Consider the following 17,902-nt stretch of genomic DNA (forward strand, 5'->3'; position numbering starts at 1 on the left):
ATTTGCCCAATGAATACCCGTTTATCATCTGCATTTCTTCTTGGTGTAGCAATTTTAATGGCCAGTAGTGTAATTAAAATATTGGGGTCGACAAAAATATGAAATAACCTAACACACTACATATTACCATGCCATACCATGATGTAGGAAACTTGTTTTCATCCTAAACAAGCTTCAATCGTCTGGGAATGGATAAATACAGACCCTGTATGCTTTCCTATATAAGTTAGTGGGAAGGTCACGTAACGATAAAGGAGTTGGATAGCGATCACGTACCCTTTCCTCCAAACGTGACCAAAGGGATCAACAATACTGGTGACTGTGGTGGCCAGGGCAGACACGATAGTTCATTCTCGTACTAAAAAAAAAAAAAAAAAAAAAAAAAAAAAAAAAAAAAAAAACAGCCCTCGATGAAGCAAGCAGTTGAACAGTGGCCATTTCGTCTTGGAATATAGCATCAGCATTGGGGAAAACAATGAACCTGATCAGCCAAATTAGTCACATAATCCTTAGCAGTCTTGGGGCCCATAAAATACCATGATATTGTTGCACGGATCGTCACCGAAATCCGACCATGTTGCACACTTGGGACGTGAAGTGGATCAAATTTAGTGTGAAACAAAACTCATCCGACCAAATAACATCTTCCGTAGCTATTTAGTGCAGGTTTTATGGCTTCGACACCACATTTTCCTGTTCCGGATATTGACATCACCGACGAGTGGTTTTGGAATTCCTGCTCTCCCTGCACTTATTCCGTACTTATGGAGCATTCCTGTTTTTATTTTAGTGCTGACAGTGTTTGCGAGTGCGACGTAAATGTTCTGCAGTGATTTTGCACGAGTCGTCCCCTTATTTTTCCTCACTATTCTCTTCAATGATTTCCGTCACGATAGTGAACATACGTTTTGTCACTTTGTGACCTAGTGGATGACGTTTTCCTCTTTCCCTATGTGCGGAGGAAATCTCGACGTTAAAGTGATCGCTGTCTCAAAAATCTACAGATATCAGTCATTGAATGCTGGACCAAAGGTGGGAATCTTCGTAAACGTCAGCCAGGTGGTATAAAGATGGCGTAGTATATCGCAGAAACTGCTAAGCCAATAAAATAACAATATGGAAATTTAGGCGTCTGAAAGGAGTTTGACTTGACATTCTGTACTGAACAGTCGAGATCCCTTAAACCATCTGCGAAAAGATGGACATACAGAGACAAAACACTTTGGCGCCGTTGGTTGCGGAAGCACATACCTTACGAAAGTCCCTCAATTTACCCACGTTCGAATTCACTTAGCTCCGACACAATGCACTCGAAACTTCCCATAACACAGTTCTGACCACGACTGGTGCTTGAAACGTATCGAGGACATTGGATAGGTGCTCCTCGTGGTCAAAATGGGAAGACTTAACTTCTGAGGTCATCCATGCTCTAGGCAGGATTCCAACCTGCGACCGTAGCGGTCGCGCGGTTCCAGACAGTAGCGCCTAGAACCGCTCGGCCACCCCGACCGGCTCCTCGTGGTCAAATACAGCACTGAAACCTGCAGGCTTCGCTGGCACCAGCGTTTTTGTTCAAACATACACTTCTCGTGGTGACTCCGTACTTGTATGCAAAGCCTGTGCACATAAATCATTTCTTTTCCATAAGTTTATCATACTCCCAGATTCTACTCAATCAGACTTCATGACACTATTTCTGGAGCAATAAACATCATTATATCACTAATTAAGTTTAAAAAAAAGATAAAAAGCATATTAACCCCTTCATATTAATAAATCTCTTCAGAGCATGGCATTAATGCTTTGACAGAAACGGAACACTAGCAAACAGACACTTATTTAGGTGCGTTAGAGTTCGTGATGTTGCGTTCGACAATGGAACCTAAACTTAAGAAAAATCCCAACACTATCACACGATTTTTCGACGCAGAAAACGCTTATGACAACAGAAAATGATGCAATATCACGAATCTGGAGTGCCTCAGCAAAATCGGAGAGGATAAGAACATGTGGAAGACACTGACATAAAGAAGGAACCGAGCGATACGACGTGCACTTAAAATTAAGGAATTCCTTCGACGATATTCGAGGGAGATTTGAGGGTAAGAACTATGGGGAAAGACAGAGATTGCAGTATGTACAACTGGAAAACCTAGGGGACACGCCAGAAGCAGCATCATTTTCTCTTTTTACACAGAATTTCATTTAAATTACTTTCTGTTGTTCTCCAGTGAAAAAGTAAATGTTTTCTATGTATTTTGCTGTGTTGACTAGTTTATGTTCGCTTATTCTCAGTTGTTGCATAAATTTTAGCACATTTTACATCTGTGGCTTCCTTTGGACTGTTGCACAGAGCAGCGTAACAAGCGTGGTCTAGTGGCAGTCGGCATTTGGCTTTGGTCAGGGGTGCACGCCTTGTTTGCGTCTCGACTGTTGTGCTGCTTGCGAGCGAGCGCGCGTTTGTTTACTACCGCGTAGCGGCTTGTCTCGGAGTCCAACGTCATCAACTATCATGGCGTTTTCTTACTGCCAAGCCACAATCAAATTAATTTTTCCTTTGGATCACGAACGACCGAAGGCGTATGAAGTAGAGCGTTTTATACGGGATGAAATGCGTCTCCCGGCACAAGATGTTCTTGAAATTCATTTTTCGATTCTCAGTACTACTATGTACATAAAGCTGGCGAATGACGAGCTGTGCGCCGACGTCGGGCAACGCCACGCTAACTATCTCAAGTTCCGTTACTCTGACGGACTTACAGGGACTGTCGTGACGGATCACGCTAGTTTTGGCCTCCGAACGTTGCGGGTTTTCGAACTCCCGTTTGAGGTCCGTCGTGCGTTGTGGTGGCCGTCTTTAAACCTTATGGCAACGTCACCAGTCACGTGGCTGAAAGATGGAAGACGTTCGAAACGTACCGCAACATCAATGGTATGCAATAAAAATGTTTCATTTCAGTCTTTGATCGCTATTTTTTATTTTCAATGACCGGTTTCGGGCTAGCTGTCCATCTTCCGATCTGTTAGATAAAGTTAAAAAAGTATAATTAACAAGAGAGATACAGTTAGTGATAGAAATATCTTAATTTACAAAAAAGACGTTTTGGAACGTATTAAATGCCAACGTAACATCTTGTGTCCTCTATACATTAGTTGCTGCTACTTGCTTGATAATACCTAGTTCTTTCTGCAACTCATCTTCCTTTAGTGGCAATCTCAGGGCTCTGTTGCACATAGCATGAAAGTACGCTCTTTTATGCTGTGCCGGGTGGTGCGACGTCGCTTCTATGATGTTGTCGGAGCAAGTGTCTTTTCTATAGACGCCGAAAACGTGCCTGCCTCCCTCCTTTCTGACGGTCAAATCTAAATAGTTAATGGCCCCATTGTTCTCCACTTCTAGCGTGAATCGAATTTTCGGATGCTGCTCGTTTAAAACTTTAGTCATTTCCTCTACTTCTTCTTTTTTCTCTTTTAATAATAAATTAGTGTCGTCAACATACCGTCTGTTAACTTTGTCTAATAGATCTGAAGATGGGCAGCTAGCCCGAAACCGGTCATTGAAAATAAAAAATAGTGATCAAAGACTGAAATGAAATATTTTTATTTAATGAACGATCGCGGAAATCCCATTAAGACAATCATGTCTAGTTTTGATAAAATCAATGGTAGGCGTTAGATACAAACTGAACTACGGAAACACGTGCCTTCCTTATTTATTTATTTATTGTTCCGTGGGACCAAATTAAGGAGAAGTCTTCATGATCAAGGAACGAGTCAACACATGAAATTTTAACACGATATTATAAAGAGATAAAATGAAATGTAAAAAAAACCATATTCTGGAGACAAGTCGTAAGTTTAAACAAAGAAAATCAACAATGTAACACTGGAATTTGCTATTTTTTTAGCTCTTCCAGGAGCTACTTCCTACTTTTCTATTTCCTGCTGCAAGGCTGTCGCCATGTACGATGGCCAGCCGCGCACCTTTTCAGTTTCTGACCGGGAAGGCCATGTCCGTCCTAAATGTCTCAGACGTAGACGATCAGAGACGTTGCTCTTCCTGCAGCACCCATTGTGTTTCCTCTATCTTATGCGTCTGCAGCGGTGCTGCCAGCTGCTCCCCCTCTGAATCAGTCGGTACAGGCGTCAACTCCTCTCGACGATGCGATGTAAGATTTGCCTGTCTCTCCTACACCCCTGCCGGAGCCAATACAAATGAACGATTACCGTCAGCAGGCACAAGCTGTCTCTCCCGATCCCAATGTTGTTGACCATGGAGCTGTACCCACCTCCGCTTTGCTGCCATCTGACAACATGTTGGACGATAGCCGTCCGCCATTCGACACGGAGCAGCATGTTCGGAAGCAACGGTCGCCAAGGAAACGGAAGAGCGAACGTCGCACCCCTTCCGATGGCTGTCTCCATCGAATGTCTGCACAGTATGACGAAACTGCTACTGATGATGCTCTGTCCTCTGGCGCCCTGCCACCTGACGACGCGACGTCCTTACCCGCCTCCATATCCTGTCAGCGTCCACCTCCGGACACCGACCTTCACCCGCCAGCATCTGATGCGGTTGCCTCCCTTTCTCTGTCTGACGCTACCTATGGGCGTACCTCTGAAGTGTTCCTCTGAACCCGCCGGATGACATGTGTGCCTCCTGGGCGGACGATGATGCTGAGGTTGGTGGGGTCAGCTCCCTCCTCGTGATGTGCCCTTCCACAGGGGCCTAACAGGGAATTACCTGTGATTCTCCAGTGTCTGAATCGCCCATCCTTCTGTCGATGGCAGCTCTCCAGACTTATCGCATAGCCACCGTGAGTGTCAACACCATTCGCGTACGCCGCAAACTGGCTTTACTCCATGACATGATTTATACCACGGACGTTGACGTTGCTCTTCTTCAGGAGATGCACATTGCATTTTTCTGTGCTTTCCATGATTTTACGGCACATGTCTCTCATGCTTACCTACTGATAGTGGGGTGGCGATCCTCTTACGTGACGGTATCCTCGCTGATGCAGTTGCCTAACTCCCTGATGCAAAAGGTATGGCTCTCACGTTTAGTGGCGTCAGGATCGTCAGTGTCTATGCTCCATCTGTCTATGCCTGGGTGTATTGATCAACAGCCCCCAGGCACCCAAAAACCAACTACCACCTCATTCTCTGTGCACGGCGCTAACGACAATTCTCCAGCACCTCAGCCTAGTGGATTCTTGGGAGTATATTCATGGCGATCGTCGGGTGTTTACGCATTTTACTAGCCATTCTTCCAGTCGACTCGACCGTGTTTACATCTACCGCGATATTGTCAGTGTGGTATAGGCTGCTGTTCAGCCCGTTGCATTCTTTGACCGTGACGTATATATCTTCGCCACCAGTCTCGGCCGCCAAGTGGTGTGGCGGGGCCGTGGACCATGGAAAGTGAACACGATGCACCTTACTTCACCCGACTGCGAGCAGATCATCGAGATGACATGGACAGCTTGTCGTCGACGCCCTGATGCCTGTCAGTCTGCCCTGGTGAGTGCTTTGAGCAAAGCCTGCTCTCCACAAGGCCTCGATTGGTTACGGAAGGGAGCTTGCGGCCTGTCGGCGATGGACTCAGGAATTCTATTTCACCATTCTCCAGTAATGTACTATGAGGCCGTGTCCGCCAGAGCGTCAGGTGATGGTGAATCGTGCCAAGGCACAACTCATACCCCTCTCCGGCCGCAATCTTGAAGGAGCAAAGGTGAGGGCGCGAACACACGATGGGTTAAAGCAAGAGCGCCCATCTGTGTATTATGTCATAGCGGAACGACACTTTGATTAACGTTCTTACTACCGATTGGATATCAGGTCTGTCCTCCATGCACATTATTTTATGCTGTACGCTGAACAACGTCACCACCCGGCCAACATTACTGCGGTCTTCAGGCTCCCGTTTGGCTCCGTTCTCTTGGATGCGACCATGGATCTGCTTGCTAACGTCACAGAGGACGAAGTACATGATGTATTCATGGGGTTCTACGAACAGGTTGTGGGGCTCCCACAGCCTCCCACAGGAGTTTAATCGGACATTTCATCCTCTTCTGGAGCCAGCTGCTGTGCTTATGCTGACGATCTCGTCAACGTTCTTCGTGGCGGTGCTGAGATCACGGAGTCACTGACATCGGCTAAGCTTCTGGTACCTGCCATAATGTCCTCAAGTCGAACGCCATGGCTAGAGGTTCGGTCTTCCTGCAGATAGCGCTGCTCCTTTGCGTATAGCTAATAATGCTTGGGACTCCATTTCGCGAGCGATCTGCCGCAGACAAATGTCCTCAACTGCCGGCGCCTACTTTCCCAACTAAGAGCTAGGCTCTTAGATCATCGTTTACGACCACTTGATCTTCAGCAACGGACAACAATTTGTAAACGTATACTAGGCGACACATAACCCCCCCCCCCTCCTCGTGCTTTAGACATTTCCTACTGCATCAAACACGGCCTATTTCATGCTGATGACATTAGGTTCATTTGTTTGCCATAGCTTGCTGTTCAAGATGAGTACGAGACCCTGAGGTCATCGGTCCCTAGGCGTACACATTGCTTAATCTTAGGCTGACTTACGCTAAGAACAACACACACACACCCATGCCCGAGGGAGGATTCGTACCTCTGACGGGGAGAGCCGCGAGAACCGTGGCAAGGCGACCAAGACCGCGCAGCTACCCCGACGGTTCATTGGCTTTCACTTGACGTTGTGGCTCCATTGTCCTACGTGCCTTACTTGCCTATTTCTGGAGGCCCTTACACTACTCTCTCTCTCTCTCTCTCTCTCTCTCTCTCTCTCTCTCTCAGCACCGAGCCACGTTGCGGAAGTCCCATCGCCCTTCCTTTACTTCCCCCACATTTTCCTTGAACTCAGTTACGTCCGTACCGTCGTACGTCCAGCACTTGCCATCCACGAAGGCGATCCATGGTTGCCATCAGCAGCACAGGTCACCGAATGTAGTTGGGAATCATCCCCACGTCGACTGGAGTGCCGTTTGGTGATCGGTGTGCCCTCCATATCTTGACACTGATGTCTAGTCTGCATGGTACCTTACTGTCACGCCTACACAGGATTCACCTCGCCGACACCCCGCCTGTGATGTTCTGAACACAGACGAGCATCGCCTTGTGTGCAGATCGGCAATAAGTGTCTGGTTCTTGGTGCGACAGATTTTGCCCCTAATTACGCGTACGACTCGTCATCAGATACCTACTCAACTGCTCCTCTTTCCGAAGACAGAATACTTCCCGCAAGCGAAAACGAACTCTGTGAAGTGGAATTGTGGACACGCAGCTCCCTACCTGTTTGCTAATGGCGGAGAAAGTATCCTCAAATTTTGGCACTTCCTTGATGAATACCATTGTGCTGTTGTCCGCAATCATAAATACAGACAATTTTTATCCAGTTTCCCTTGAATTGTCTTCCTTAACCCATCCCATAGATGGGGTGTTCCTGTCGTGAAGAGTTGATCCCCGGTTCTTCTACATTTAGAACCGCTATATTCTCAGGTCAACGGAATGTTCTTCTCGGAAAAACTATCTGTCGATAGTCTCAATGAGTCTGACGACTTGCTGTGCCCTCCTCCTTGTGGTGGCAGTTTCCTGCTATTCTCGGTGGTATTGATGTTGAAAACAATAAATAAGTAAATAAACAAATAAAATGAAAAAATAAATAAATGAAGTTCATTGTATCTCTACTCCACGTTCCCTACGGTTTCTTGGTGCCTGGAGGATGCGAACGGGTTATTGAGGCCCGGCCTGGCCACTTTGCACCAACCCCTCTTTTTTGGCGCCAGTAAGGTTCCCACGGAAAGAAAGGGGTAGAGTCTATCATTAACAAACAAAACATCCTCGGTAACGGATTCGAACCACGCCACGTTGTAGGAAACGTACAAAATCTGAAAAAGGAAATCCTAAGGCTCAATCTAGATGTAGTAGTGGGTCAATGAAGTGAAATGGAAAGAAGACAATGATTTCCGGACAGCCGGCCGCGGTGCCCGACCGGTTCTAGGCGCTTCAGTCCGGAGCCGCGCGACTGCTAAGGTCGCAGGTTCGAATCCTAGCTCGGGCATGGATGTGTGTGATGTCCTTAGGTTAGTTAGGTTTAAGTAGTTCTAAGTTCTAGGGGACTGATGACCTCAGATGTTAAGTCCCATAGCGCTCAGAGCCATTTAAACCATTTTTGATTTCCGGGCAGATGAATATAGGATAATATCAACATCAGAAGAACTTGGTCTAGCTCGCGTGGAATTCGTCATGAATAGGAAACTAGGTCAGAGAGTGTGTTAATGTGAACAGTTCAGTGACAGGATTGTTCTCATCAGAATCGACAGCAAATCAACACCGACAGTGAAAGTTCAGGTATACATGCTGACGTCGCAATCTGCATATGAGGAGATACAAAAAGCATATGAGGATATTGAACGGGTAATTCAGCAAGTAAAGGGAGATGAAAATCTTATAGTCATCCGGGACTGGAATGCTGTTATAGAGGAAGGAGTAGGGGAAAGGGTTACTGGAGAACCGGGACTTGGTAGTACAAATGGGAGAACAGTTAGACTAACTGAGTCGTGCAAAAAATTTCAAATATTAATAGCGAATACTCTGTCAAGAATCACAAGAAGATGAAGTATAGTTGGAAAAGGTTGGTGGATACGGGAAGATTTCATTTAGAAATGGTCAGTCAGAGATTCCGAAGGGGAAACTGGGTTGTAAGGCATACCCAGGAACAGATATAGGTTCAGATCACAATTTATCAGTGTTGAAGAGAAGGCTGAAGCTTAAGAGACTAATCTGGACTAATCAATCCGCAGAGAAGTGGCGTACAGAAGTCCTAAGGAAAGATGATATACGCTTGAAGTTCTATAAGGCTATAGATATTGCCGTAATGAGTAACTCAGTAGGCAGTTCAGTTGAAGAGAAATGGGCACCTCTAAAAAGGGTCATCACGGAAGTTGGATGGAAAATTATGGGTACGAAAAAGGTAACTGCAAAAAAAAAAAAAAAAAAAAAAAAAAAAAACACTAATCACTTAGTTGTGAAATAAATAGGTAGTGCTGGGAAGATAGCGCGAAATGGATACATGAAGAATGTGAATAAACTGAAAAAGGAAACAATTGGACTGACTCAGAATATATAAAACCATAATCAGACCAGCATTACTATATGGGCAGAAATATGGAGAATAGATAGATACACGGAGAGAGAGCTAAAGGTTTCTGAAAATAAAATACCGTGAAAGATATTTGGACCAATCTATGAGGGAGAAGAATGACGAAGAAGAAAGAACAAGGAGCTCAGGAGCTATAAAATGAACCTGATGTAGTTGCGGAAGCCAAGACATGAAGACTAAGACGGGCTGGCCACGTCTGTAGAAGAGAGCAGCGATCTCTACTGAGAGAAGTATCAGAGAATAAACCGGAAGGACGAAGACCTTTGGCCAGGACGAAGATTAGATGGAGGTACCTTGTTGCCAAGGATCTGCAGGTATTGGGAGCAGGCAAAGAGGATGCCAAAGAAAGAGTACTATGGAAGAGGCTACTTGATAAGGTCAGAATCCGACTGCGATTTGTGGGGACAGGAGAGTACGAGTAAATAAGTATGTATTCCAATCTCTAGAGCTTTTACCCTTTACAGCACCCTCAAGTATCATGGAAGTTATTCCCTGATGTCTTAAAAGATGTCCTAACATCCTGTCGCTTCTTCTTGTCAGTGTTTCCCCTATATTCCTTCCTTCTCCGATTCTACGCTGAACCTCCTTATTCTTTACCTTATCAGTTCATCTAATTTTCAACATTTGTCCATAGCATCACATCTCAAATGTTTCTAATCTCGTCTGTTCCGGTTTTTCCACAGTCCATGTTTCACTGCCATACAGTGCTCTCCTCCAAACGTAAATTCTCAAACATTTCTTCCTCTAATTAAGGCATATGTTTGATACCAGTAGAATTCTCTTGGCCAGTAGTGCCCCTTTTGCCATTGCTAGTCTACTTCAGATGTCCTCCGCGCTCGATCCATCATGGATTATTTTGCTACCTAGGTAGCTGACTGCCTCAATTTGGTCTATTTCGTGACGTTAAGTTTCTCGCTGTTCTCGTTTCTGCTATTTTCCACTACTTTCGTCTTTCTTCGATTTCCTCTCAAGCCATATTCTATTGTCATTTGCCTGCACATTCCTTTCAGCAGATCCTGTAATTCTTCTTCACTTTTACTGAGGACAGAAATACGCTCAGCGAATCTTATCATTGATATTCTTTCACTTTTAATTTTTATTTTACCCTTGAACCTCTCATTTACTTTCATCGTCGTTTGTTCGTTGTACAGATCGAACAATATGGACGAAGGACTACAGCCCTGTCTTGCGCACTGTTTAATCCGTGTACTTCATTCTTAGTTCCTCCTTGGTTCTTACACAAGTTGTATATGACTCATCTCTCCCTGTAGCTTACCCAAATGTTCCCACAATCTCGAACACCTTGCACATTTTACATTGTCAAACGCTCTTGTTTTGATTTTTCTTTAGTTTCACTCCCATTATCAACCACAAGGTCAGAATTGCCTCTCTGGTGCCTTTACCTTTCCTAAACCATAATGATCGTCATCTACCACATGTTCAGTTTTCTCTTCCATTCTTCTGTATACTATTCGTGTCAGCAAGTTGGATGCATGATTCGTTCAGTTGATTTTGCGATAATTTTCGGATTTGGCAGATGTTGCAGTCTTCGGAGCCATGTGGATGAAATTTTTCCGAAAGGCAAATGGTATATAGGCAGACTGACAAATTCTACACACCATCGTGTATAATGGTTTTGTTGCAACTTCCCCCAGAGACTGCAGAAGTTCTGATGCAAAGTTATTTATCCCTTTTGCCTTATTTGGCCTCAAGTCTTCCAACGCTCTTTTAGATGCTGATTCTAATGCTGGATCCCCTATTCGTTCTATATAGTTTTGTGTGTCTCCCTACAACAAACCATGCAAGTCTTCCCCTTCATAGGGACCTGTAATGTACTATTTTCACCTATCCGCTCTCTCCTCTGTATTTGACGGTGGTATTCCTATTCCACACTTAATGATACCACCTTTCCTTTTAATTTCACCTAAGGTAGTTTACATATTCTTACTTTTGTTCTTCTTGAAAAAATTTTTAGATGGCAGGAGTTTGTTGAGTGAGTATGACGTTCTGGGTGGAGCTTTCATCCTCGCCTGTGTTTCTTGCTTCTCATCGTTTTTGTTGTTTTACACTACCCCAAATATTTTTCGAGACCGATGAGCTCGCAGTTTGTTCTCCTCCCCAGATCAACGGAACCCACATATTTTTACTGATCTACTCCTTGAAACATGTGGTTATCGATCTGAAGAGTTTCCCGTCGTTTGGTTCTGTAGTTTCTTTCTACCCTCATGAATTTTGTTTTATCATTGTTTACTTTTAATCGAGTAGGCTTTGATTTTTAAAAGAGTCGTTCTGCCACATTTTAAGGTCACTTCAACGATTGGTACAACGTTATCTGCAAAGGTCAGTACATTTATTTCTGTTGCTATTTTAAGTACCTCTCCTGCTTCACTTGCTGCGTCCAGCGCTTCCTGTATTACCATGTTGAACAAGAGGAGTGTTATTCCATCTCCTTACATGACTGCTGTTCTGTATATCAAACGCCTTGGAATATTCTCCACCCATTTTCATTACCGTTTCGAGCCTTTCAGTGTCACATTGACATGATTTATAATCTCCTTCGGTTTGGATTCCGTAGAAATGTTGGAACACGTGAGGCAATACTGACCCTACGACTTACCTTAGAAGAAAGATTAAGGAAAGGAAGACCTACGTTTCTAGCATTTGTAGACTTAGAGAAAGCTTTTGACAATGTTGACTGGAATACTCTCTTTAAAATTCTGAAGGTGACAGGGGTAAAATACAGGGAGCGGAAGGCTATTTACAATTTGTACAGAAACCAGGTGGCGGTTATAAGAGTCGAGGGACATGAAAGGGAAGCAGTGGTTGGGAATGGAATGAGACAGGATTGTATCCTCTCCCCGATACTATTCAATCTGTATATTGAGCAAGCAGTAAAGGAATCAAAAGAAAGTTCGGAGTAGGTATTAAAATCCATGGACAAGAAATAAAAACTTTGAGGTTCGCCGATGACGTAATTCTATCAGAAACAGCAAAGGACTTGGAAGAGCAGTTGAACGAAATGGACAGTGTCTTCAAAGGAGGGTATAAGATGAACATCAACAAAAGCAAAACAAGGATAATGGAATGTAATCGAGTTAAGTCAGGTGATGCCGAGGGAATTAGATTAGGAAATGAGACGCTTAAAGTCGTAAAGGAGTTTTGCTATTTGGGGAGCAAAATAACTGATGATGGTCGAAGTAGAGAGGATATAAAATGTAGACTGGCAATGGCAAGGAAGGCGTTTCTGAAGAAGAGGAAATTGTTAACATTGAGTATTGATTTAAGAGCTGGGAAGTCGTTTCTAAAAGTATTTGTATGGGGTGTTTCCACGTATGGAAGTGAAACGTGGACGATAAATAGTTTACGCAAAAAGAGAATAGAAGCTTTCGAAATGTGGTGCTACAGAAGAATGCTGAAGATTAGATGGATAGACCACATAACTAATGAGGATATATTGAATAGAATTGGCGAGAAGAGGAATTTGTGGCACAAGTTAACTAGAAGAAGGGATCGGTTGGTAGGACATGTTCTGAGGCATCAAGGGATCACAAATTTAGTACTGGAGGGCAGCGTGGAGGGTAAAAACCGTAGAGGGAGGCCAAGAGAGATAAGCACACTAAGCAGATTCAGAAGGATGTAGGCTGCAGTAGGTACTGGGAGATGAAGAAGCTAGCACAGGATAGAGTAGCATGGAGAGCTGCATCAAACCAGTCTCAGGACTGAAGACCACAACAACAACAACAACCACAACATTCGGTATTCAGAATCTCCCATTTTCTTCCACAACCTATCTGTGGATATATTGTCATGGCCTTTCTTAAATTCAACAAATAGTATTGTCATTGTTTTGTTATTGATTGGAATTCACGCAGCAAATAATTGAGCACACAGGTTGCAAGTGCTACTCTGACACGAAGAGGTTGGCGCATGCGAGGAATTCGTGGCGTACGTATCAAACCAGTCAGATGGTTGTGACTCCAGAGAAATAAATAAATAAACCAGAAGTAGCGCAGCAGAAGTACTTGATTGTATACAGCGACTACTTGCGGTAGTCTTATATTATTTGTTTAGACGAACATCTTTTAAAGGTGGATAGGAATTCAGCCTGTTCTGTACGGGTGCAAAGGGATTTGACCACTGCCTGTAGCACATATAGCGTCGCTTCCAGTTCAGTGGTCCTGGCAAGTCGAATCTCTCTTCATATTGAACAATGAACAGTGTCAGGGAGTGAACGTCTGGGTGGAAGGCGTAAGGTGGTACTGGACACACAGCTGCCCCTTATTCCTTGTTGACAGGCTGGAGGTACTGTCAACTGCTAAAAGTACATGTAAGCAAACACGCAATGGTTCGCCTGTTGGGACGTGGGCGTCTCCCTGAAAGTTACGAAAAAGCGCAAATGGTGAAATATGTTGCCACTGGGCACTCCGAAGTTAGATGTATGAAGGTGTCTCTTAGGGGAATAGGGGCAGGTTGCTGAGGAAGGCCAGATTCCACTCTGTTTTCTTGTAGGAGGTTCAAGCTCGAGATTTTGAGGAGGCTTTGCGGAGAGCAATACCACCACACTTGGTGCACCCAGCTGCGAAGGCCGGCTAATATGAACTCGAATGGAGATCGCTACCTGAGTTCCTACAGGCAACTTGTCGCTTTCCTGAAGACAGCTAGACTCGCCCATTGCGTGGAAGCAGAGATAGCGTCTGGCACCATTGTCCCCAGAACCGATCGCTGTCGTCTGGCTTGGAGCTAAGCACAAAGCTCAATTAAACCCGAAACTCAGACAACTGTTTAAAGATCTTGGACGTGGGTTTCTCGACCTCTGTTACCGGGTGGAGAATTTTAGGACCCGCTAGTAATAAGTTAGGCGTGCACTACACGCAGAAAGCAGCTAGTAAAGTAGAGTACGTTTGTGTGCATCAAATGGTTTTTTAGGATACATTAATCCTTCCACAGATCCCATTAGACACCTTATTTTTTCAGACAGAGAAGAACAGTAACTCACAACTAATCTCGCTTTTAACCGATAGCAATGCCCACATAGTACTAGAAACAAAAAAATGGCTGCAGTATGAAATCGATATCAGTGAAACCATAAAGTCCGTTTTGAATCTATATCGTGAAGATAGGTTGAAGGATGGTGGTAGGAGGTGTTTATTGCTGAATTACGATAACATCTAGTGAGGTTAGAACACACTACTAATTTGTATGAGTATAAGGGTTAACAGAGGATAAGAAAGGGTTCAAATGGCTCTGAGCACTATGGGACTTAACATCTATGGTCATCAGTCCCTTAGAACTTAGAACTACTTAAACCTAACTAACCTAAGGACAGCACACAACACCCAGTCATCACGAGGCAGAGAAAATCCCTATCCCCGCCGGGAATCGAACCCGGGAAAGAGGATAAAACATAGTCGTCGAATGCTTGTCTAGATATTCTGCCTCAGGAGCAGTAGTGGCCGAACATATCAGGGAAAACATGGAGCAGATTTTGCGTAATTCAACCTACCATCTATAGACTGAATTAAGGTGGATTGTAGGTGGGAGAATCGTGTGATATTGTTCGAAACGCTTTATCCAAAAATTACTTGAGCATCCTGTTAGAGAACCGACTGAAGAAGACCCAAACCATCTCAGAGCAGAAAAGAGAATAATTTTTCATGAGATAGATACACTACCACTGAATACGTTTGGAAATAGGAATTTAAAGATAGGTAGGAAAGTATTTTCTCTTAGCAAGAGGGACAAAAAACTGATTTAGGATTACTTCAGTGGTCAAAATGAAGAATTCAGCTGCAATCCCAAAACGTAAAACATCAAGGGATAAAGTTCAATAGTATTGCACAATATGTCTTAGACAGGAATCTGCAGAACAGCGTTATGACAGAAAACACACACCGTGGTTCGACAACCATGTTAAAAAAAACTACCACGGAAGTAGAGAAACCTTCACTGCAAATTTACATGCAGCCGAAACCTGACAGCTTAACGCAACCAAAGCTGACCTACAGGTAGCCTTTCGTGAAGCGTTCAATGACTTCGAAAGTAAAAGAACATCCTAATCTGTTTTTGTCATGTGTTAAATCAATAAACGCCATTTGTCCGAACAGTCTGTGACCGTATTGGCATCGAAACTAAAAATGGCAGAGGCAAAAATACGGAAATGACAAACGATTTTCTCCGAAACCGTTTCACACAGAAATTTCTTACTATTGCTCTTCCTTTGCATCGTCACACACCATGGTAAGGTGACCTGTGGAGTATAGATGTAGCTGTAGGCGTAGATGTTACGGGAAAGGAATTCGAGACGGGTTGCTTCAAACTAGTCAGAAGATAGAAGACCCACAGAAAAGTGCAAATCATTAGTAGGTGTCAATTGGACATTAGGTAAGGTCTAATGTACTATCAGTGCTACGCCGTTGTGTGCTTCCACAATCAACGCAGACGTCAAGATGTTCACCAAAGTCCAAGCAAAAAAGTTTTACTTATTCAACACATCTCGCTCCAAATTATATGTATCGTTTGTTACGGGTGATTCTATAAATCAAACTATCCAGCTGCAATCTATCCTCCAATAGGTAAAAATACTTCTTGGCCATTATATTTGCTGTTGCGTAAGCACTCTGTTACCGTGATGATCTAAATACACACATACCAATAACATTCCTCCCTAATATGAACCCTGCGTAATTTTGTGGACAGCTATCTGATATCTAAAGAACGCTATTGCCCTATCTCCTTGTGACAGAACATGCAGATGTTGAATACCGATTTTCGTAAAAATTTTTTAGCTTTTCTGTTTACGTGTTAAGAACTGTATTGGTTTTGGTAACCAGATGAAAATACCGAAATCGCGGGCAACAGTTGTTACGTTGTTAGTAAGTCAGTTGACACAATTTCTTCGCGATGGTAATCAGTTCCCTCATAAAAGTTTTAATTCTGCGACACAGAAAAGATGTTTTTTGTGGTTGTCACTGAGGAAATGTAGAGGGATTTACAAGAAGAGACGCTTACGAATATTACCCTCCACCAGTTAATGACTTCCAAACTATTTTATACCCAACAAACGCACGCATGTAGTGGTACAAAGTGCCAACTGACCATTGACGGTAGATTTTACTACTCTAATATAAGCAGCGATTAAAAATGTTTTCGTTATAAGGCTGTACAACACAGAACCGGCACGCCAGTCAAGCAAAATCGCAGTGAGCTTTAAGCAGTTATCCCACCGATGGACCAGCTTGAAGGATAACCACCTGGTAAAGTGCCTTCTGCTGCTGCTTGAAGAAAACGTAACTACCTGCTGCAAGTCCTCGTTCTTCTGGTATCGCGAACCCTTCAAGGCCTTTTCTTAGTAGACCGAAGGTCTGATAATCACATTGAGAGATATAAGGGCTGTAGGACGAATGTCTGTAAGTTGAGTTGGCGTAACCTCTGAGTTACAACATTTGCGATATGGGACGTTCGTTATCGTAAAGCAACAGTACCCTTGTCGCTCTATTCCACAACTGTGGTTTCCGACAGATAAATATCTACTGCTGTTTATCCTTCGGCATCCAAGAAGAGAGTAACAGCACGTTGGCCCTTTCTGGATGCATTTGGTAACAACGTCGCTATAGTCACCAAGAATATAGTAACAGCATTCGGTATTGTTTGGACTCATGTGGCAGTAACCTAGCCACAGGTCACGTTTTCATATTTATCACACACACGTCCGAAAGACATAAATGCACTAATGCTTGCCTGCATGTCGGGGCTTTATACAGCGATACACGCATCACAGTCGACTTAACGGTGCATATACGCTGTAGCAACGACCTCGAAATTTTTGATCGTCCCTTACATCCTGATGAATAAAAATACATTCCTAATCGTGCGAACAGATAATTTAGTTTCTAACCATCGCTTATGTATGAATGTCTTTGCCACTAAACTCGAGTGGATGTATAACAATGTAGAAATAACGAGCTACGCGCTATGTAGAATTGTTGCCATTTTCATTTTTCTAATTTACTTTATACAGCGTCAAAAACAAACTTCTTTCCAGAATTGTTTCCCAAAACGGACATTAATGATTTTATGTACAGGAATAGAAAAGTCCTGAACTGACTGAAAAGTTATTCAGTTCCTAATTTAAATAACGATAAACTCACATTTAACTACCCAGAAACTTAAAAAAATCTGTAACCATCTCTTAAAAATAATACACGATTTTCGTTACCTAAAGAAAGAAACGAGTAACTTTAGAAGGTATTTCATCAATTCTTCCTCTGCGCATAAAATCACTTCGCCTATTTTAACCTACCTTATGAATAGCGATTAGCGACCTGTCACCCCAGTAAAGACTCAAATTCGATAGAACAGTTTACATGCAGCGAAAACAGATGGTGGAATGAGCGATCTTGTAGCCAAGCCTGCTTTCCAGGAGTCGATAACGAAGTGTTTACCAGACAAATCAGAAGCGTCATTGGAAAGCGGTTTATGAAAAGCGGATTTGGTGGCTCATGTAAACGTCGCGCGTGTCATATTGACTCGTAATTTATTGTCAAAATCTCTTCGACTGCAACCTCCGTTTTATCATTGTATTATACCTCTGAGCCTAGGAAGCCAATAACATGCACCGACTCGTACCGTAACACCTAAAATGGATGTCCAGGTATCGTGGACTGTCGTGGTCTTAAGAAAATGCTTTCTGCTGTATACTGTGTACTGGCGTTC

This window comes from Schistocerca nitens, chromosome 7, assembly GCF_023898315.1.
Source record: "Schistocerca nitens isolate TAMUIC-IGC-003100 chromosome 7, iqSchNite1.1, whole genome shotgun sequence".
Classification (NCBI taxonomy): domain Eukaryota; kingdom Metazoa; phylum Arthropoda; class Insecta; order Orthoptera; family Acrididae; genus Schistocerca; species Schistocerca nitens.